Below are 21,876 nucleotides of genomic sequence, written 5' to 3' on the forward strand. Positions count from 1 at the left end.
CGGCCATTCAGTTAGACCATGGCTGATCTGTATCTGAATTCCATTTACCCGCCTTGGCTCCATATCCTTTTATGCTCTTGTCTAGCAGAAATCTATCCATCTCAAGATTTAAAATTATTAATTGAGCAGATGGAACCCTGGCTGGTCATCGAATTCTCTAGCAAGGCCTTAGAGAGGGTGCAGACAAGATTTACGAGAATGGTTCCAGGAGTGAGGGACTTCGGTTACGGGAATAGACTGGAGAAGCTGGGGTTGTACTACTCGGGGGATCAAGGGGTATGGCGAGAAAGGAGGAATGGGGTACTGAAGTTGCATGTTCAGTCATGAACTCATTGAATGGTGGTGCAGGCTAGAAGGGCCGAATGGCCTACTCCTGCACCTATTTTCTATGTTTCTATGTTTCTAGGTTGTTCACCTTGGAGCAGAGAAGGCTAAGAGGAGATTTAATCGAGACGTTTAAAGTCATGAAGGGGTTTGATAGAGTGAATAAGGAGAAATTGTTTCCACTGGCAGGAACCAGAGGGGGAGATGAGGGGATTTTTTTTATGCAGTGAGTTGTTGTGATCTGGAACAAGCTGCCTGAAAGGGCGGTGGGAGCAGATTCAAGTAACTTTCAAAAGGGGAATTGGATAGATACTTGAAAAGGAAAAAGCTGCAGGGTTATGCGTGAAGCGCAGGGGAGAGTTGGACTAAGTGGACAGGTCTTTCAAAGAGCCGGCACAGACACGATGGGCCGAATGGCTGCCTTCTGTGCTGTATCAGCCTGTGATTCGAACAGCAACTCTGCCCCAACTGAGATCAGCTCCATCAGCGCAGAGCGATGAACGACAATCTTCTCTTCAGTCCCCGTCTTCATTAAATAAACGTTGACCGCGCGATGAGTAAAGGTTGGCGGTGACGGGAAGTAGTGGCAGAGCCCGTTCACGCCCGCCATTTCCTCTTGCTGTGCTCTCGCGCGCCGCAGCCCGGCCTCTCTCCTCCCTCTGACGGCCTCGGTGGTGTGAGGAGGCGAAGAGGAAGTTTGCAGAAGGAGCTGAGCGTCTGCTCGCACCTTGTGTCACTGCTCAGGGGTGCTGTGCGATCGGGGGGGAACTCACTCCCACTGCCACTCAAATCCACATCCTCCTCACCTCCCCGCTCCACCACTCCAAGTTGCTCCTCAAGTTACACTGCAGTACAGTTTTCATTTCCATATTACTTGCTTTGGAGGCAACTCAGAGACGGTTCACTCGGTTGAGTCCGGAGATGAGGGGGTTGACTTATGAGGAAAGGTTGAGGAGGTTGGGCCTCTACTCATTGGAATTCAGAAGAATGAGAGGTGATCTTATCGAAATGTATAAGATTATGAGGGGGCTTGACAAGGTGGATGCAGAGAGGATGTTTCCACTGATGGGGGAGACTAGAACTAGGGGGCATGATCTTAGAATAAGGGGCCGCCCATTTAAAACTGAGATGAGGAGGAATTTCTTCTCTCAGAGGGTTGTAAATCTGTGGAATTCACTGCCTCAGAGAGCTGTGGAAGCTGGGACATTGAATAAATTTAAGCCAGAGATAGACAGTTTCGTTAACGATAAGGGAATAAGGGGTTATGGGGAGCAGGCAGGGAAGTGGAGCTGAGTCCATGATTGGATCAGCCATGATCGTATTAAATGGCGGAGGAAAGCTCGAGGGGGCCGTTCGGCCTACTCCTGCTCCTATTTCTTATGTTCTTATGTACACCATCGATGACACCATGTCCAAACTTTATCCAATCCCACACTGTTTCTCTCCCCAGCACTCTGTCCTGGCCAGTCATCACTCTGTCCCCATCTCCTGGTCCATCAAATACAACATCCTGATCCTTATTTGTCAATCCCCCTATCTCGCCCTCTCAACCCCCTTCAGCCCTGCAGCACACCTTCCATTCTCGTGCCCCTCCTCCCCACATTACCCCCCCCCCGTCACCCCCATCACTCACTCCCGCCTTGGTCCAAATCCAGGATCTCTCTATCTCTCCCCTCCATCACAATCCTCTTGAAAAATAACCTGTATGGTCATGCCTGTGCTCACCTGCTCTAACTCCACTCCGCTCGGCTGTGGGCTGCTTTCTCCTCTGTTTGAGATGTTGAAAGAGGGGAACAGAAAGGGGAAGATAGGAATGTTGGGAACAAGATGGGGCCATTCAGCCCCTTGAGCCTGCTCAGCCATTCAATGAGATTATGGCCGATCTGTATCTCAACACCATTTTCCTGACTCAACAAATATCTATCAATGACTTCGATTTGGGTGTACTGGGCACAATTTCAAAATTTGCAGATCATACAAAACTTGGAAGTATAGTGACCAGTGAGGAGGAGAGTGCTAGACTTCAGGAGGACTTAGACAGTGGGCGGACACGTGGCAGATGAAATTTAACACAGAAAAGTGCAAAGTGATACATTTTAGTGGGAAAAACGAGGAGAGGCAATATAAACTAAAGGGTACAATTCTACAGGGGGTGCAGGAACAGAGAGACCTGGGGGTATGTGTAGGGCAGGTTGGGAAAGTGGTTAAAAACGTATATGGGGTCCTAGGCTTCATAAATAGAAGCATTGAATACAAAAGCAAGGATGTTATGATGAACCTTTATAAAACACTGGTTCGGCCTCAACTGGAGTATTGTGTCCAATTCTGGGCACCACACTTTAGGAAGGATGTGAAGGCCTTAGAGAGGGTGCAGGAAATATTTACGGGAATAGTTCCAGGGATGAAGGACTTCAGTTACGTGGATAGACTGGAGAAGCTGGGGTTGTTCTCCTTGGAGCAGAGAAGGTTGAGAGGAGATTTGATCGAGGTATTTAAAATCATGAGGGTTCTGGACAGAGTAGATCGAGAGAAACTGTTCCCATTGGCGGAAGGGTTGAGAACCAGAGGACACAGATTTAAGGTGATTGGCAGAAGAACCAAAGGTGAGATGAGGAAAAACTGTTTTACACAGTGAGTGGTTAGGATCTGGAATTCAATGCCTGAGAGGTCACGAAGGTAAAAGCCCTGGGATCCAGGGCAAAGTGACAAGTTGGATCCAAAATTGTCTTAGAGGTAGGAAGCAAAGGGTAATGGTTGATGGACGTTTTTGTGACTGGAAGGATGTTTCCAGTGGGGTTCCGCAGGGCTCAGTACTGAGTCCCTTGCATTTTGTGGTATATATCAACGATTTAGATTTAAATATAGGGAGTATGATTAAGAAGTTTGCAGATGACACTAAAATTGGCTGTGTGGTTGATAATGAAGAGGAAAGTCATGGGATGCAGGAGGATATCAATCTACTGGTCAGGTGGGCAGAGCAGTGGCAAATGGAATTTAATTCAGAGAAGGGTGAGGTGATGCACTTGGGGAGGACTAATAAGGAAAGGGTATACACATTAAACGGTAGGCCACTTACCAGTGTAGATGAACAAAGGGACCTTGGAGTGCTTGTCCACGGATCCCTGAAAGTAGCAGGCCAGGTAGATAAGGTGGTTAAGAAGGCATACGGAATGCTTGCCTTTATTGGCCGAGGCATAAATACAAGAGCAGGGAGGTTATGCTTAAATTGTATAATACTTTGGTTAGGCCACAGCTGGAGTACTGCGTGCAGTTCTAGTTACCGTATTATAGGAAGGACGTGATTGCACTAGAGAGGGTGCAGAGGAGATTTACGAGGATGTTGCCTGGAATGGAGAATCTTGGCTATGAGGACAGATTGGATAGGCTGGGTTTGTTCTCCTTGGAACAGAGGAGGCCGGGGGGAGACCTCATTGGGGTGTATGACATTTTGAGGGGCCTGGATATAGTGGATAGCAAGGGCCTATTTCCCTTGGTGGAAGGGTCAATTACAAGGGGACATAGGTTTAAGGTGGTTGGTGGAAGGTTTAGAGGGGATTTGAGTGGAAGTTTCTTTATGAAGAGGGTTGTGGGGGTCTGGAACTCACTGCCTGGAAGGGTGGTAGAGGCAGAAACCCTCACCACATTTAAAAGGAGCTTGGATGGGCACTTGAAGTGCCATAACCTACAAGGTTACGGACCTAGAGCTGGTAATTGGGATTAGATTGGGTAACCTCTTGTTGGCCACTGCAGATATAATGATAAGTACTGCAGGGAATCGAATATGGCCAGGGTGATCTCCTGGACTGGTTTTGATCGCCTGGATGGGTCGGAGAGGAATTTTCCCAGATTTTTTTCCCTCAATTGGCCTGGGTTTTTTTCTTTTTTTTTGTCTCTCCCAGGAGATCGCATGGTTCCAGGTTGGGTGGAGTGTAAAATGTTGCGATATATGGGGTATCGCAGTTGTGTGGGGCTGACTGGTCGGGCCGGATGCTCTTTACCTGTCTGCCATTGTTCATTGTTCATAGGTTTATATGTAACCTTCAGGGCTGCTGACCGAGGGCCGTGTGGCTCTTTGTCAGCCGGTGCAGACATAATGGGCCGAAATGGCCTCCTTCTGCGCTGTTTCTAAATAAGCTGAATAGAATAGACAATAAGAGAGGAAAAACAAGGTAGAGGAAAATCGATTAACTTGTTTATACCGATATGCAGGTACCTATGTACACCAAAGGGCAAAAAACGTTAGTGGGAGTTGTGTACAGACCTCCAAACAGTAGTAGTGATGTTGGGGAGGGCATCAAACAGGAAATTAGGGGTGCGTGCAATAAAGGTGCAGCAGTTATAATGGGTGACTTTAATATGCACATAGATTGGGCTAACCAAACTGGAAGCAATACGGTGGAGGAGGATTTTCTGGAGTGCATAAGGGATGGTTTTTTAGACCAATATGTCGAGGAACCAACTAGGGGGGAGGCCATCTTAGACTGGATGTTGTGTAATGAGAGAGGATTAATTAGCAATCTCGTTGTGCGAGGCCCCTTGGGGAAGAGTGACCATAATATGGTGGAATTCTGCATTGGGATGGAGAATGAAACAGTTAATTCAGAGACCATGGTCCAGAACTTAAAGAAGGCTAACTTTGAAGGTATGAGGCGTGAATTGGCTGGGATGGATTGGCGAATGATACTTAAGGGGTTGACTGTGGATGGGCAATGGCAGACATTTAGAGACCGCATGGATGAACTACAACAATTGTACATTCCTGTCTGGCATAAAAATAAAAAAGGGAAGGTGGCTCAACCGTGGCTATCAAGGGAAATCAGGGATAGTATTAAAGCCAAGGAAGTGGCATACAAATTGGCCAGAAATAGCAGCGAACCTGGGGACTGGGAGAAATTTAGAACTCAGCAGAGGAGGACAAAGGGTTTGATTAGGGCAGGGAAAATGGAGTACGAGAAGAAGCTTGCAGGGAACATTAAGACGGATTGCAAAAGTTTCTATAGATATGTAAAGAGAAAAAGGTTAGTAAAGACAAACGTAGGTCCTCTGCAGTCAGAATCAGGGGAAGTCATAACGGGGAACAAAGAAATGGCGGACCAATTGAACAAGTACTTTGGTTCGGTATTCACGAAGGAGGACACGAACAACCTTCCGGTTATAAAAGGGGTCGGGGGGTCTAGTAAGGAGGAGGAACTGAGGGAAATCCTTATTAGCCGGGAAATTGTGTTGGGGAAATTGATGGGATTGAAGGCCGATAAATCCCCAGGGCCTGATGGACTGCATCCCAGAGTACTTAAGGAGGTGGCCTTGGAAATAGTGGATGCGTTGACAGTCATTTTCCAACATTCCATTGACTCTCGATCAGTTCCTATGGAGTGGAGGGTAGCCAATGTAACCCCACTTTTTAAAAAAGGAGGGAGAGAGAAAACAGGGAATTATAGACCGGTCAGCCTGACATCGGTAGTGGGTAAAATGATGGAATCAATTATTAAGGATGTCATAGCAGTGCATTTGGAAAGAGGTGACATGATAGGTCCAAGTCAGCATGGATTTGTGAAAGGGAAATCATGCTTGACAAATCTTCTGGAATTTTTTGAGGATGTTTCCAGTAGAGTGGACAAGGGAGAACCAGTTGATGTGGTATATTTGGACTTTCAGAAGGCGTTCGACAAGGTCCCACACAAGAGATTGATGTGCAAAGTTAGAGCACATGGGATTGGGGGTAGTGTACTGACATGGATTGAGAACTGGTTGTCAGACAGGAAGCAAAGAGTAGGAGTAAATGGGTACTTTTCAGAATGGCAGGCAGTGACTAGTGGGGTACCGCAAGGTTCTGTGCTGGGGCCCCAGCTGTTTACACTGTACATTAATGATTTAGATGAGGGGATTAAATGTAGTATCTCCAAATTTGCGGATGACACTAAGTTGGGTGGCAGTGTGAGCTGCGAGGAGGATGCTGTGAGGCTGCAGAGCGACTTGGATAGGTTAGGTGAGTGGGCAAATGCATGGCAGATGAAGTATAATGTGGATAAATGTGAGGTTATCCACTTTGGTGGTAAAAACAGAGAGACAGACTATTATCTGAATGATGACAGATTAGGAAAAGGGGAGGTGCAAAGAGACCTGGGTGTCATGGTACATCAGTCATTGAAGGTTGGCATGCAGGTGCAGCAGGCGGTTAAGAAAGCAAATGGCATGTTGGCCTTCATAGCAAGGGGATTTGAGTACAGGGGCAGGGAGGTGTTGCTACAGTTGTACAGGGCATTGGTGAGGCCACACCTGGAGTATTGTGTACAGTTTTGGTCTCCTAACCTGAGGAAGGACATTCTTGCTATTGAGGGAGTGCAGCGAAGGTTCACCAGACTGATTCCCGGGATGGCGGGACTGACCTATCAAGAAAGACTAAATCAACTGGGCTTGTATTCACTGGAGTTCAGAAGAATGAGAGGGGACCTCATAGAAACATATAAAATTCTGACGGGGTTAGACAGGTTAGATGCAGGAAGAATGTTCCCAATGTTGGGGATGTCCAGAACCAGAGGTCACAGTCTAAGGATAAGGGGTAAGCCATTTAGGACCGCGATGCGGAGGAACTTCTTCACCCAGAGAGTGGTGAACCTGTGGAATTCTCTACCACAGAAAGTTGTTGAGGCCAATTCACTAAATATATTCAAAAAGGAGTTAGATGAGGTCCTTACTACTAGGGGGATCAAGGGGTATGGCGAGAAAGCAGGAATGGGGTACTGAAGTTGAATGTTCAGCCATGAACTCATTGAATGGCGGTGCAGGCTAGAAGGGCCGACTGGCCTACTCCTGCACCTATTTTCTATGTCTATGTTTTCTATGATATACAGAAGTACCTATATATACTAATGTACCGATATACAGAAGTACCTATGTACTCTAATGTACCGATATACCAGAGTACCTATATACACTAATGTACCTATATACATTAATGTACCGATATACAGAAGTACCTATATACGCTAATGTACCTATATATACTAATGTACCTATATACAGAAGTACCTATATACTCAAATGTACCGATATACAGAAGTACCTATATACACTAATGTACATATATACTCTAATGTACCAATATACAGAAGTACCTATATACACTAATGTACCGATATACACTAATGTACCAATATACAGAAGTACCTATATACACTAATGTACCGATATACACTAATGTACCAATATACAGAAGTACCTATATACACTAATGTACCGATATACAGGAGTCTCTATATACACTAATGTACCTATATACAGAAGTACCTATATACTCTAATGTACCGATATACAGAAGTACCTATATACACTAATGTACTTATATACACTAATGTACTGATATACAGGAGTCCCTATATACACTAATGTATCTATATACACTAATGTACCAATATACAGAAGTACCTATATACACTAATGTACCGATATACAGAAGTACCTATATACACTAATGTACCTATGTACACTAATGTACCAATATACAGATGTACCTATATACACTAATGTACCGATATATAGAACAGAATATATACTAGCCTGTTTTATTTCACATGTTATTGAGAGAAATTTACATATATGTATAGGAATCTAGTATTGTAATGTGACCTGGGCAGGACCGGAACCAATGTCCTAGGGGGAGTGTTTGCTAGGGCTGTTGGGGAGGATTTAAACAGATATGGCAGGGGGATGGGAACCAATGCAGGGAGACAGAGGGAAACAAAAAGGAGTCAAAAGCAAAAGACAGAAAGGAGATGAGGAAAAGTGGAGGGCAGAGAAACCCAAGGCAAAGAACAAAAAGGGCCACTGTACAGCAAAATTCTAAAAGGACAAAGGGTGTTAAAAGAACAAGCCTGAAGGCTTTGTGTCTTAATGCAAGGAGTATCCGCAATAAAGTGGATGAATTAACTGTGCAAATAGATGTTAACAAATATGATGTGATTGGGATTACGGAGACGTGGCTCCAGGATGATCAGGGCTGGGAACTCAACATCCAGGGGTATTCAACCTTCAGGAAAGATAGAATAAAAGGAAAAGGAGGTGGGGTAGCATTGCTGGTTAAGGAGCAAATTAAGGCAAAAGTTCGGAAGGACATTAGCTTGGATGATGTGGAATCTATATGGGTAGAGCTGCAGAATACCAAAGGACAAAAAACGTTAGTGGGAGTTGTGTACAGACCTCCAAACAGTAGTAGTGATGTTGGGGAGGGCATCAAACATGAAATTAGGGGTGCGTGCAATAAAGGTGCAGCAGTTATAATGGGTGACTTTAATATGCACATAGATTGGGTTAACCAAACTGGAAGCAATACGGTAGAGGAGGATTTCCTGGAGTGCATAAGGGATGGTTTTTTAGACCAATATGTCGAGGAACCAACTAGGGGGGAGGCCATCTTAGACTGGGTGTTGTGTAATGAGAGAGGATTAATTAGCAATCTCGTTGTGCGAGGCCCCTTGGGGAAGAGTGACCATAATATGGTGGAATTCTGCATTAGGATGGAGAATGAAACAGTTAATTCAGAGACCATGGTCCAGAACTTAAAGAAGGGTAACTTTGAAGGTATGAGGCGTGAATTGGCTAGGATAGATTGGCGAACGATACTGAAGGGGTTGACTGTGGATGGGCAATGGCAGACATTTAGAGACCGCATGGATGAACTACAACAATTGTACATTCCTGTCTGTCGTAAAAATAAAAAAGGGAAGGTGGCTCAACCATGGCTATCAAGGGAAATCAGGGATAGCATTAAAGCCAAGGAAGTGGCATACAAATTGGCCAGAAATAGCAGAGAACCCAGGGACTGGGAGAAATTTAGAACTCAGCAGAGGAGGACAAAGGGTTTGATTAGGGCAGGGAAAATGGAGTACGAGAAGAAGCTTGCAGGGAACATTAAGACGGATTGCAAAAGTTTCTATAGGTATGTAAAGAGAAAAAGGTTAGTAAAGACAAATGTAGGTCCCCTGCAGTCAGAATCAGGGGAAGTCATAACGGGGAACAAAGAAATGGCGGACCAATTGAACAAGTACTTTGGTTCGGTATTCACTGAGGAGGACACAAACAACCTTCCGGATATAAAAGGGGTCGGAGGGTCTAGTAAGGAGGAGGAACTGAGGGAAATCCTTATTAGTCGGGAAATTGTGTTGGGGAAATTGATGGGATTGAAGGCCGATAAATCCCCAGGGCCTGATGGACTGCATCCCAGAGTACTTAAGGAGGTGGCCTTGGAAATAGTGGATGCATTGACAGTCATTTTCCAACATTCCATTGACTCTGGATCAGTTCCTATGGAGTGGAGGGTAGCCAATGTAACCCCACTTTTTAAAAAAGGAGGGAGAGAGAAAACAGGGAATTACAGACCGGTCAGCCTGACATTGGTAGTGGGTAAAATGATGGAATCAATTATTAAGGATGTCATAGCAGTGCATTTGGAAAGAGGTAATATGATAGGTCCAAGTCAGCATGGATTTGTGAAAGGGAAATCATGCTTGACAAATCTTCTGGAATTTTTTGAGGATGTTTCCAGTAGAGTGGACAAGGGAGAACCAGTCGATGTGGTATATTTGGACTTTCAGAAGGCTTTCGACAAGGTCCCACACAAGAGATTAATGTGCAAAGTTAAAGCACATGGGATTGGGGGTAGTGTGCTGACGTGGATTGAGAACTGGTTGTCAGACAGGAAGCAAAGAGTAGGAGTAAATGGGGACTTTTCAGAATGGCAGGCAGTGACTAGTGGGGTACCGCAAGGTTCTGTGCTGGGGCCCCAGCTGTTTACACTGTACATTAATGATTTAGACGAGGGGATTAAATGTAGTATCTCCAAATTTGCGGATGACACTAAGTTGGGTGGCAGTGTGAGCTGCAAGGAGGATTCTATGAGGCTGCAGAGCGACTTGGATAGGTTAGGTGAGTGGGCAAATGCATGGCAGATGAAGTATAATGTGGATAAATGTGAGGTTATCCACTTTGGTGGTAAAAACAGAGAGACAGACTATTATCTGAATGGTGACAGATTAGGAAAAGGAGAGGTGCAACGAGACCTGGGTGTCATGGTACATCAGTCATTGAAGGTTGGCATGCAGGTACAGCAGGCGGTTAAGAAAGCAAATGGCATGTTGGCCTTCATAACGAGGGGATTTGAGTACAAGGGCAGGGAGGTGTTGCTACAATTGTACAGGGCCTTGGTGAGGCCACACCTGGAGTATTGTGTACAGTTTTGGTCTCCTAACCTGAGGAAGGACATTCTTGCTATTGAGGGAGTGCAGCGAAGGTTCACCAGACTGATTCCCGGGATGGCGGGACTGACCTATCAAGAAAGACTGGATCAACTGGGCTTGTATTCACTGGAGTTCAGAAGAATGAGAGGGGACCTCATAGAAACGTTTAAAATTCTGACGGGGTTAGACAGGTTAGATGCAGGAAGAATGTTCCCAATGTTGGGGAAGTCCAGAACCAGGGGACACAGTCTAAGGATAAGGGGGAAGCCATTTAGGACTGAGATGAGGAGGAATTTCTTCACCCAGAGAGTGGTGAACCTGTGGAATTCTCTACCACAGAAAGTTGTTGAGGCCAATTCACTAAATATATTCAAAAAGGAGTTAGATGAAGTCCTTACTACTAGGGGAATCAAGGGGTATGGTGAGAAAGCAGGAATGGGGTACTGAAGTTGCATGTTCAGCCATGAACTCATTGAATGGCGGTGCAGGCTAGAAGGGCCGAATGGCCTACTCCTGCACCTATTTTCTATGTTTCTATGTTTCTATGACCAGAACCAGAATATATATCTACTTGCTACAGAATATATGCTTTCATTGTTGAATATACTGGTCTGGCGTAAAAATAAAATGGGGAAGGTGGCTCAACTGTGGCTTACAAGGGAAATTAGGGATAGTGTTAAATTCAAAGAAGAGGCATATAAATTGGCCCAAAAAAGCAGCAAACCTGAGGACTGGGAGAAATTTAGAATTCAGCAGAGGAGGATAAAAGGTTTAATTAGGAGAGGGAAAATAGAGTACAAGAGGAAGCTTGCAGGAACATAAAAAGTGACTGCAAAAGCTTCTACAGATACGTGAAGAGAAAAAGATTAGTGAAGACAAATGTAGGTCCCTTACAGTCAGAATCAGGTGAATTTATAATGGGGAACAAAGAAATGGCAGACCAATTGAACAAATACTTTGGATCTGTCTTCACTAAGGAAGACACAAATAACCTTCCGGAAATACTAGAGGTTAGAGGGTCTAGCGAAAAGAAGGAACTGAAGGAAATCCTTATTAGTCAGTAAATTGTGTTAGGGAAATTGATGGGATTGAAGGCCAATAAATCCCTGGGGCCTGATAGTCTGCATCCCAGAGTACTTAAGGAAGTGGCCCTGGAAATAGTGGATGCATTGGTGATCATTTTCCCACATTCCATAGACTCTGGATCAGATCCTATGGACTGGAGGGTAGCTAATGTAACCCCACTTTTTAAAAAAGGAGGGAGAGAGAATACAGGTAATTATAGACCGGTTAGCCTGACATCGGTAGTGGGGAAAATGTTGGAATCAATTATTAAAGATGAAATAGCAGCGCATTTGGAAAGCAGTGACAGGATCGGTCCAAGTCAGCATGGATTTATGAAAGAGAAATCATGCTTGACAAATCTTCTGGAATTTTTTGAGGATGTAATTAGTAGAGTGGGCAAGAGGGAGCCAGTGGATGTGGTGTATTTGGACTTTCAAAAGGCTTTTGACAAGGTCCCACACGAGATTAGTGTGCAAAATTAAAGCACATGGTATTGGGGGTAATGTACTGACATGGATAGAGAACTGGTTCACAGACAGGAAGCAAAGAGTAGGAATAAACGGGTCTTTCTCAGAATGGCAGTAGTGGGGTACCGCAAGGTTCAGTGCTGGGATCCCAGCTATTTACAAAATACATTAATGATTTAGACAAAGAAATTGAATGTAATATCTCCAAGTTTGCAGATGATACTAAACTGGGTGGTAGTGTGAGCTTTGGGGAAGATGCTAAGAGGCTGCAGGGTGACTTGAATAGGTTAGGTGAGTGGGGAAATACATGGCAGATGCAGTATAATGTAGATAAATGTGAGGTTATCCACTTTGGTAGTAAAAACAAGAAGGCAGATGATTATCTGAATGGTGACAAATTAGTAAAAGGGGAGGTGCAACGAGACCTGGGTGCCACAGTACATCAGTCATTAAAAGGTGGCTTACAGGTAAAGCAGGCGGTGAAGAAGGCAAATGGCATGTTGGCCTTCATAGTGAGAGGATTTGAGTAGAGGAGTAGGGAGGTCATACTACAGTTGTACAGGGCCTTGGTGAGGCCACACCTTGAGTATTGTGTACAGTTTTGGTCTCCTAATCTGAGGAAGGACATTCTTGCTATTGAGGGAGTGCAGCAAAGGTTCACCAGACTGATTCCCGGGATGACAGGATTGAAATATGAAGAAAGACTGGATCGGCTAGGCTTATATTCACTTGAATTTAGAAGAATGAGAGGGGATCTCACAGAAACATATAAAATTCTGACGGGATTGGACAGGTTAGATGTAGGAAGAATGCTCCTGATGTTAGGGAAGTCCAGAACCAGGGGTCACAGTCTAAGGATAAGGGGTAAGCCATTTAGGACCAAGATGAGGAGAAACTTCTTCACTCAGAGAATTGTGAACCTGTGGAATTCTCTACCACAGAAAGTTGTTGAGGCCAGTTCGTTGGATATATTCAAAAGGGAGTTAGATATGGCCCTTACGGCTAAAGGGATCAAGGGGTATGGAGAGAAAGTAGGAATAGGGTAATGAAGTGTATAATCAGCCATGATCATATTGAATGGTGCTGCAGGCTCAAAGGGCCTGCACCTATTTTCTATGTTTCTATGGTTCCATACCCAGAATCAGGATCATACACTAATGTAATGAACAAAGATAACTCTCGGTCCATTGGGATCAGTTTGCCCTTGGCTCATCAAGCCCTTTAATCCTGCCCTGCACCTGAGAGGGCAGACGGGGCCTCGGTTTAACATCTCATCTGAAAGACGGCACCTCTGACAGTGCGACACTCCGTGCTTGAGTTTCTGGAGTGGGACTTGAACCCACGACCTCCTGACTCAGAAACGAGAGTGCTGCCCACTGAGCCACAGTTAAACAGGACAGCCAGGGGAACAGACTGCTCTGTGAAGAGCTGATTTCAGGATGGGATCAGAGGAGTTTGAAGCCAGAACGTTGTGAGGAGCTTTACTGGGTAACAGCTTACACATTTGTTTTGCCTCCTCTCTGCTTATAAAGAGATAGCCAGGGCAGCAGCTTGGCTCTGCCGGACGATACAACTGAGTTTGGGCAGAGGGAACTGGCGCGCACATGGCGATCAGAACCACGGCTCGAGTGGAGGATGCACACCAACATGGGCCGAAAGGCCTTTTTCTGTGTTGTAAGTTCAATGTGACAGGGGGAGGAGTGTCCCCGAATGTACCAGGTCTGGCCAATGCCAATCTGTGTCACCTTGGCGTAACTCAGCCAATTGCTCAACAACCTCATGAAGCGGGTGAGCTTACCACTCCTTACACTCAGGCCAAGCCTTGAAGAGACAAAGGTGTCGAGATTGCCCGGGGTGTATTGTGTTGCTTGGTTGGGCGATTGGCGGAGGTGGGGGGGGGAAGGGCAAAGTCCTTTGAGGCTGGGTGTGGTTATCTCCTGTCTTCTCTCCCTCTCTCTCACGCACACTCTGCACTGCTAACGGACGCAGAGGGAAGCAGGTTACAAACAGGAAGAAAAGGTTCTCACAGCGCGGGCTAAACAGCAATCCGTCATCCGTTCTTCCTGCAAGGCTCCATGAGCTTCGTCTGACAATGTCACTTGAAACACAGAAGTTGTCTGAGCCTCTTAGAGTTTCCAGCACCTTCCAGTTTGGTCTCAGACTTCAAAAGCTCGGCAGGACTTTGCTCTCTCCCTGTCTGCATTTGCCTCCTGTGATCATCATCATCACAGGCGGTCCCTCGAACGAGGATGACTTGCTTCCACATGGGTTCACAGATGTTTCAATGAAGGACCCGATGTTCCAGTCCGGAACTCCAATTGAGGGGGTGGAAGATGCCTGTGCGTGGATTTTTTTAACGTGGGTTGACCGTTGCACACCAGCCACCACACGGGCTTGACAGAGCTAGGTCTTGGTCCAGTGGCAAGGGTTAACCAGGACGACTGGAGACCTGCTCTGCTGCACGGACCTAGTGCGCGCACACATATCGCAGTGTGCCCCTGGACCCTCGGCTCTTCTGGGCCCCGTACCTTCATTCGCCGCTCCTCCGCCACAATCTCTCGCCGCTCCTCCACCACAAATATTCTCCGCAACTTTTACAACAGTGACGACACCTCGAAAAGTGCCTCAATGGCTGTAAAGTGCCTCGGAATGTCCCGAGGTTGTGAAAGTTGCCATAGAAATACGAGTCTTTCTGTGAACAACTCTGTCAGTTATGGCGGGGGGAGAGGTTCCGGCCACAGTCTACCCTCTGCTACCCCAGCCCGTTCAATAAGGGCTGCCTCCAGACCCCACGGCCTCGATTTCCCTCAGCTTGCCCAAGAGGGTCGGGTCGGGACAGGACGGGACTTTTGCCCACCGACGTCCTTGCCATGCTGACCCATGGTCCTGGGTTAGGGATCATTAGTTAGACTACAATCAAAAAAACTTACAGCACAGAAGGAGGTCATTTTGACCCATTGTGTCCGTGCCGGCCAACCAAGAGCTACCCAGCCTAATCCCACTTTCCAGCTCTTGGTCGGTAGCCCTGTCGATTACGGCACTTCAGGTGCACATCCAAGTACTTTTTAAATGTGGTGAGGGTTTCTGCCTCTACCACCCTTTCAGGCAGTGAGTTCCAGACCCCCACCCTCTGGGTGAAATTGCCCCTCAAATCCCCTCTAAACCTCCTCCAATTACTTCAAATATATGCCCCCTGGTTGTTGACCCCTCTACTAAGGGAAATAGGTCTGTCCTATCCACTCTATCCAGGCCCCTTATAATTTTATACACCTCAATCAGGTCTCCCCTCAGCCTCCTCTGTTCCAAGGAAAACAAACACAGCCTATCCAATCTGACCTCATAGCTAACATTCTCCTGTCCCGGCAACATCCTCGTAAATCTCCTCTGTACCCTCTCTGGTGCAATCACATCCTTCCTGTAATGTGGTGACCAGAACTGCACGCAGTTGTCCAGCTGCGCAAGCTCTCAGTGGAACCTTCCCACCGACAGGGAACCGGCTGCTGCTGGAGGGGGTGGGGGGGGGGGGAGAGGGGTGTCGGAGGGGAGAAATGCTTCGGTGAAATCATCGCACCAGCACCGGTGGGGCAGGGGGGTGGGGGCGGACTATATCAGGAGGGCAGGCCTGCCTTAAACAATAGCTTAGAATTATTTGGTCAGGCTTTATCCTGGGTTGAGGCCTTCATCCGGCGAGTAGTTGGGACCTGAGTAGAGAGAAAGTGGGTCGCCATCTGGGTATTCTCCCTCCCACGCTCCTTCTGCCATCACCCCAGGGGTCACCACCACACAGGGAAGTGTGTACATGGGCTGTGGGAGGGGATTAAATGTGTGGGTAGTCAGTGATAGGGAAGTGTGTACATGGGCTGTGGGAGGGGATTAAATGGGTGGGTAGTCAGTGATAGGGGAGTGTGTACATGGGCTGTGGGAGGGGATTAAATGGGTGGGTAGGGTCAGTGATAGGGGAGTGTGTACATGGGCTGTGGGAGGGGATTAAATGGGTGGGTAGGGTCAGTGATAGGGGAGTGTGTACATGGGCTGTGGGAGGGGATTAAATGGATGGGTAGGGTCAGTGATAGGGGAGTGTGTACATGGGCTGTGGGAGGGGATTAAATGGGTGGGTAGGGTCAGTGATAGGGGAGTGTGTACATGGGCTGTGGGAGGGGATTAAATGGGTGGGTAGGGTCAGTGATAGGGGAGTGTGTACATGGGCTGTGGGAGGGGATTAAATGTGTGGGTAGTCAGTGATAGGGGAGAGTGTACATGGGCTGTGGGAGGGGATTAAATGGGTGGGTAGTCAGTGATAGGGGAGTGTGTACATGGGCTGTGGGAGGGGATTAAATGGGTGGGTAGTGTCTGTGATAGGGGAGTGTGTACATGGGCTGTGGGAGGGGATTAAATAGGTGGGTAGTCAATGATAGGGGAGAGTTTACATGGGCTGTGGGAGGGGATTAAATGGGTAGGTAGTCAGTGATAGGGGAGTGTGTACATGGGCTGTGGGAGGGGATTAAATGGGTGGGTAGTACGTGATAGGGGAGAATGTACATGGGCTGTGGGAGGGGATTAAATGGGTGGGTAGTCAGTGATAGGGGAGTGTGTACATGGGCTGTGGGAGGGGATTAAATGGGTGGGTAGTCAGTGATAGGGGAGTGTGTACATGGGCTGTGGGAGGGGATTAAATGAGTGGGTAGTCAGTGATAGGGGAGTGTGTACATGGGCTATGGGAGGGGATTAAATGGGTGGGTAGTCAGTGATAGGGGAGCGTGTACATGGGCTGTGGGAGGGGATTAAATGGGTGGGTAGTCAGTGATAGGGGAGTGTGTACATGGGCTGTGGGAGGGGTTTAAATGGGTGGGTATTGTCTGTGATAGGGGAGAGTGTACATGGGCTGTGGGAGGGGATTAAATGGGTGGGTAGTCAGTGATAGGGGAGCGTGTACATGGGCTGTGGGAGGGGATTAAATGGGTAGGTAGTCAGTGATAGGGGAGTGTGTACATGGGCTGTGGGAGGGGATTAAATGGGTGGGTAGTCAGTGATAGGGGAGTGTGTACATGGGCTGTGGGAGGGGATTAAATGGGTGGGTAGTCAGTGATAGGGGAGTGTACATGGGCTGTGGGAGGGGATTAAATGGGTGGGTAGTCAGTGATAGGGGAGTGTGTACATGGGCTGTGGGAGGGGATTAAATGGGTGGGTAGTCAGTGATAGGGGAGTGTGTACATGGGCTGTGGGAGGGGATTAAATGGGTGGGTAGTCAGTGATAGGGGAGTGTGTACATGGGCTGTGGGAGGGGATTAAACATGTGTGGAAAATCATGCGAACTCCCTAATTCCTGCCATACAGAATCTATCATAGAGGCTGTGCACCAGAGGTGTGAATTCTAGGCGACTGTCAATGTGACTGACAGAGAAACATAACCCACACAATTCTCATAGTGCTCATTGTTCCAAGAGACCAGATATTTTTAAATCTTGGCCTCGCAGTTTTTAGAATACTTTAGATAGACTCTCTCAGACAGTTTCTTGCGTCCCCTGCTTCCCTCTCTCTCTCTCTCTCTCACTCCAGGGGGTATTTAACGGTGGGTTATAGTGTAATACGGGCAATATTGAATCAGCCGCACATTACATATTGCTCCCCATTTTCATTCCCGTTAACCTCCGGCTGCCGACTCGCTTTCACCCATTATGTGATAGATTAAGTTACAGATATGTGAAGGGAAAAAGATTAGTGAAGACAAACGTAGGTCCCTTGCAGTCGGATTCAGGTGAATTTATAATGGGGAACAAAGAAATGGCAGACCAATTGAACAAATACTTTGGTTCTGTCTTCACGAAGGAAGACACAAATAACCTTCCGGAAGTACTAGGGGACCGAGGGTCTAGTGAGAAGGAGGAACTGAAGGATATCCTTATTAGGCGGGAAATTGTGTTAGGGAAATTGATGGGATTGAAGGCCAATAAATCCCCGGGGCCTGATAGTCTGCATCCCAGAGTAGTTCAGGAAATGGCCCTAGAAATAGTGGATGCATTGGTGATCATTTTCCAATAGTCTATCGACTCGGGATCAGTTCCTATGGACTGGAGGGTAGCGAATGTAACGCCACTTTTTAAAAAGGGAGGGAGAGAGAAAGCGGGTAATTATAGATTGGTTAGCCTGACATCAGTAGTGGGGAAAATGTTGGAATCAATTATTAAGGATGAAATAGCAGCGCATTTGGAAAGCAGTGACAGGATCGGTCCAAGTCAGCATGGATTTATGAAGAGGATATCATGCTTGACAAATCTTCTGGCATTTTTTGAGGATGTAACAAGTAGAGTGGACAAGGGAGAACCAGTGGATGTGGTGTATTTGGACTTTCAAAAGGTTTTTGACAAGGTCCCACACAAGAGATTGTTGTGCAAAATCAAAGCACATGGTATTGGGGGTAATACACTGACATGGATGGAGAACTGGTTGGCAGACAGGAAGCAGAGAGTCGGGATAAATGGGTCCTTTTCAGAATGGCAGGCAGTGACTAGTGGGGTACCGCAGGGCTCAGTGCTGGGACCCCAGCTATTTACAATATACATCAATGATTTAGATGAAGGAATTGAGTGTAATATCTCCAAGTTTGCAGATGACACTAAACTGGATGGTGGTGTGAGCTGTGAGGGAGACGCTAAGAGGCTGCAGGGTGACTCAGACAGGTTAGGTGAATGGGAAAAAGCATGGCAGATGCAGTATAATGTGGATAAATGTGAGTTTATCCACTTTGGGGGCAAAAATGCGATGACAGAATATTATCTGAATGGCGGCAGATTAGGAAAAGGGGAGGTGCAACGAGACCTGGGTGTCATGGTTCATCAGTCATTGAAAGTTGGCATGCAGGTACTGGTCTTGGAGTGACACCCGATTGATGGTGGCCTTGTAATCGCCACATATCCTGACCGACCCATCCGCCTTGAGCAGTGGCACGATCGGGCTCGCCCAGTCACTGAATTCGACTGGCGAGATGATGCCTTCCCTCAGTAGGCAGTCCAATTCGCATTCTATCTTTTCCCGCATCACGTACGGCACCGCTCTGGTGTATTGGCCTGGCGTCTGGGTTTGTGTGAATCACGACCTTGGCCCCCATGAAAGTGCCAATGCCGGGTTGAAATAGTGAGTCAAATTTGTCCAGGATCTGTGAGAATGATACTTGCTCCACAGAAGAAATTGCATTGACATCGCCCTATTTCCAGTTCATAACAGAAAGCCAACTCCTCCTCAGTAGTGCGGGACCGTCCCCCGGGACAATCCAGAGTGGCAACCTGTTTTCCGAATCTTTGTGGGTCACGACTACCGTGGCACTGCCTAGCACCGGAATGATCTCCTTTGTATATGTCTGTAGCAGTGCGTCAATCGGCAATAATTTTGGCCTCCTGGCCTTGGACACCCACAACTTTTCGAACTGTTTGATACTCATCAGGGACTGGCTGGCCCCTGTGTCCAGCTGCATTAATACTGGGATGCCATTGAGGAGCACTTTCATCATTATCGGTGGCGTTCTGGTATATGAACTGTATATGTGCTCCACATGAACTCGCTGAACTTCAGCTTCCAGCGATTTCCCCCAGTATTCATTTGGCTTCGTAGGGCTTACATCGGGCCCGTCCTCCTCGTACATCAACCTGGCTGCAGGCTTCCTGCACATACGTGCCAAGTGACCGCTGACATTGCAGTTTCTGCAGGTATATTGCTGATACCTGCAAGCTCTGGCTGGGTGTTTGCCTCCACACCTCCAGCATGAGCTGGAGGCCTCATTGTTGGAAACAAAAGGTCCATTACCAGTCAATTGTCTCTGACTGTCTCTGTAACTGTCCTTAAGTGCACCATTAACAGGTGTTCATGGCCCCATTACTGGCTGCATTGTCCATTGCGATGGCATGAATCGCCGTTCAGCTAGCCATTGTCTCTGTTGAATTCCCCCTTTGGGTTCGATTACATGCTGGGGCATGTCCGATTGCTCTTGTCTGCCTAGAGAACTGTGTGCCGTGTTAACAATGTTGACTCCCTGGTCGTTTGCTGCATTTGAGCCAAGATTTTTTGCCATAAATCATTCTGGTCTCTTCCTCCCCTGAGATAAATGTCTGGGCTATCAGTGCCGCCGCTTCCAAGGTCAAGCCTTTGGTCTCAATCAGTTTCCTGAAAACCCCAGCGTGCCCGATGCCCTCAATAAAAAAGTCTCGCAGCATCTCCGCTCTGCATCTGGGAACTTACATAGGCTCGCCAGTCGCCGGAGATCTGCCACGAAGTCTGGAACACTTTGCCCTTCTTGCCGCCGGTGCGTGTAAAACCGGTGTCTCGCCGTGTGCATGCTGCTCGTCGGTTTAAGGTGTTCCCTGATCAACTTACTGAGCTCTTCGAACGTCTGGTCCACCGGCATCTCTGGCACTAGAAGGTCCTTCATCAGGGAATACGTTCTGGATCCACAAACCGTCAGGAGATGAGCCCTGTGTTTGTCGGCCGAACCCTGTCCCAACCATTCCTTAGTAACAAAACTTTGCTGTGGTCTCTCAATAAAGTCATCCCAATCATCACCAACACAGGACCTCTCTTCTGTGCTGCTAGTGGCCATGCTCACGTGGTTTAAATCCCAGTTTCTCGTCGCCAATAATATGTCCTTACTAAACAGTATAAATGCACACGAGGCCCATATTTGAGAGAAGGTCACCAGTTACCTTTATTACCATGACCTCAAGAGACAGGTTAGGAGTGTCTCCCACAAGTTTGCCCCCTGTGGTCAGTGTTCTCAAGGTGTACAACTTAGGTCAGCTTATACATGGGTTACAATGATAGTTGAATACATAACACTCTCAGTCTGACTCTCTCTCTCAGTCTGTCTCTCTCTCCCTCAGTCTGACACTCTGTCTGACTCTCTCTCTCTCAGTCTGACTCTCTCAGTCTGACTCTCTCTCTCTCTCAGTCTGACTTGCTCTCTCAGTCTGACTCTCTCTCTCTCTCAGTCTGACTCTCTCAGTCTGACTCTCTCTCTCAGTCTGACTCTCTCTCTCAGTCTGACTCTCTCTCTCTCACTCTGTCTGACTCTCTCTCAGTCTGACACTCTCTCACTCTCTCAGTCTGACTCTCTCTCTCAGTCTGACTCTCTCTCAGTCTGACTCTCTCTCTTAGTCTGACTCTCTCTCTCAGTCTAACTCTCTCAGTCTGACTCTCTCTCTCTCTCTGTCTGATTCTCTCAGTCTGACTCTCTCTTTCTCTGTCTGACTCTCTCAGTCTGACTCTCTCTCTCTCTCTGTCTAACTCTCTCAGTCTGACTCTCTCAGTCTGACTCTCTCTCTCTCTCAGTCTGACTCTCTCTCTCTCTCAGTCTGACTCTCTCTCTCAGTCTGACTCTCATTCTGACTCTCTCAGTCTGACTCTCTCTCTCAGTCTGACTCTCTCTCTCTCTCTCTCTCAGTCTGACTCTCTCTCAGTCTGATCTCTCTCTCTCTCTCTGTCTGACTCTCTCTCAGTCTGACTCTCTCTCACTCTGTCTGACTCTCTCTCAGTCTGACTCTCTCTCTCTCAGTCTGACTCTCTCTCAGTCTGACACTCTCTCACTCTCTCAGTCTGACTCTCTCTCTCTCAGTCTGACTCTCTCAGTCTGACTCTCTCTCTCTCTCTCTCAGTCTAACTCTCTCAGTCTGACTCTCTCTCTCAGTCTGACTCTCTCAGTCTGACTCTCTCTCTCACTCTCTCAGTCTGACTCTCTCTCTCTCAGTCTGACTCTCTCAGTCTGACTCTCTCTCTCTCTCTCTCAGTCTAACTCTCTCAGTCTG

The 21,876-nt window shown here is 47.1% G+C and overlaps 1 protein-coding gene across 3 annotated transcripts in view; it reads left to right on the plus strand.

Moving 5' to 3' along the window:
• The window catches only part of LOC139262123 (FYN-binding protein 1-like), a 307,778-nt gene that overhangs the window by 103,308 nt on the left and 182,594 nt on the right, over window positions 1-21,876 (plus strand). The window lies entirely within an intron of this gene.

The sequence above is a fragment of the Pristiophorus japonicus genome, chromosome 1 (assembly GCF_044704955.1).
Source record: "Pristiophorus japonicus isolate sPriJap1 chromosome 1, sPriJap1.hap1, whole genome shotgun sequence".
NCBI classification, from domain to species: Eukaryota; Metazoa; Chordata; class Chondrichthyes; family Pristiophoridae; genus Pristiophorus; species Pristiophorus japonicus.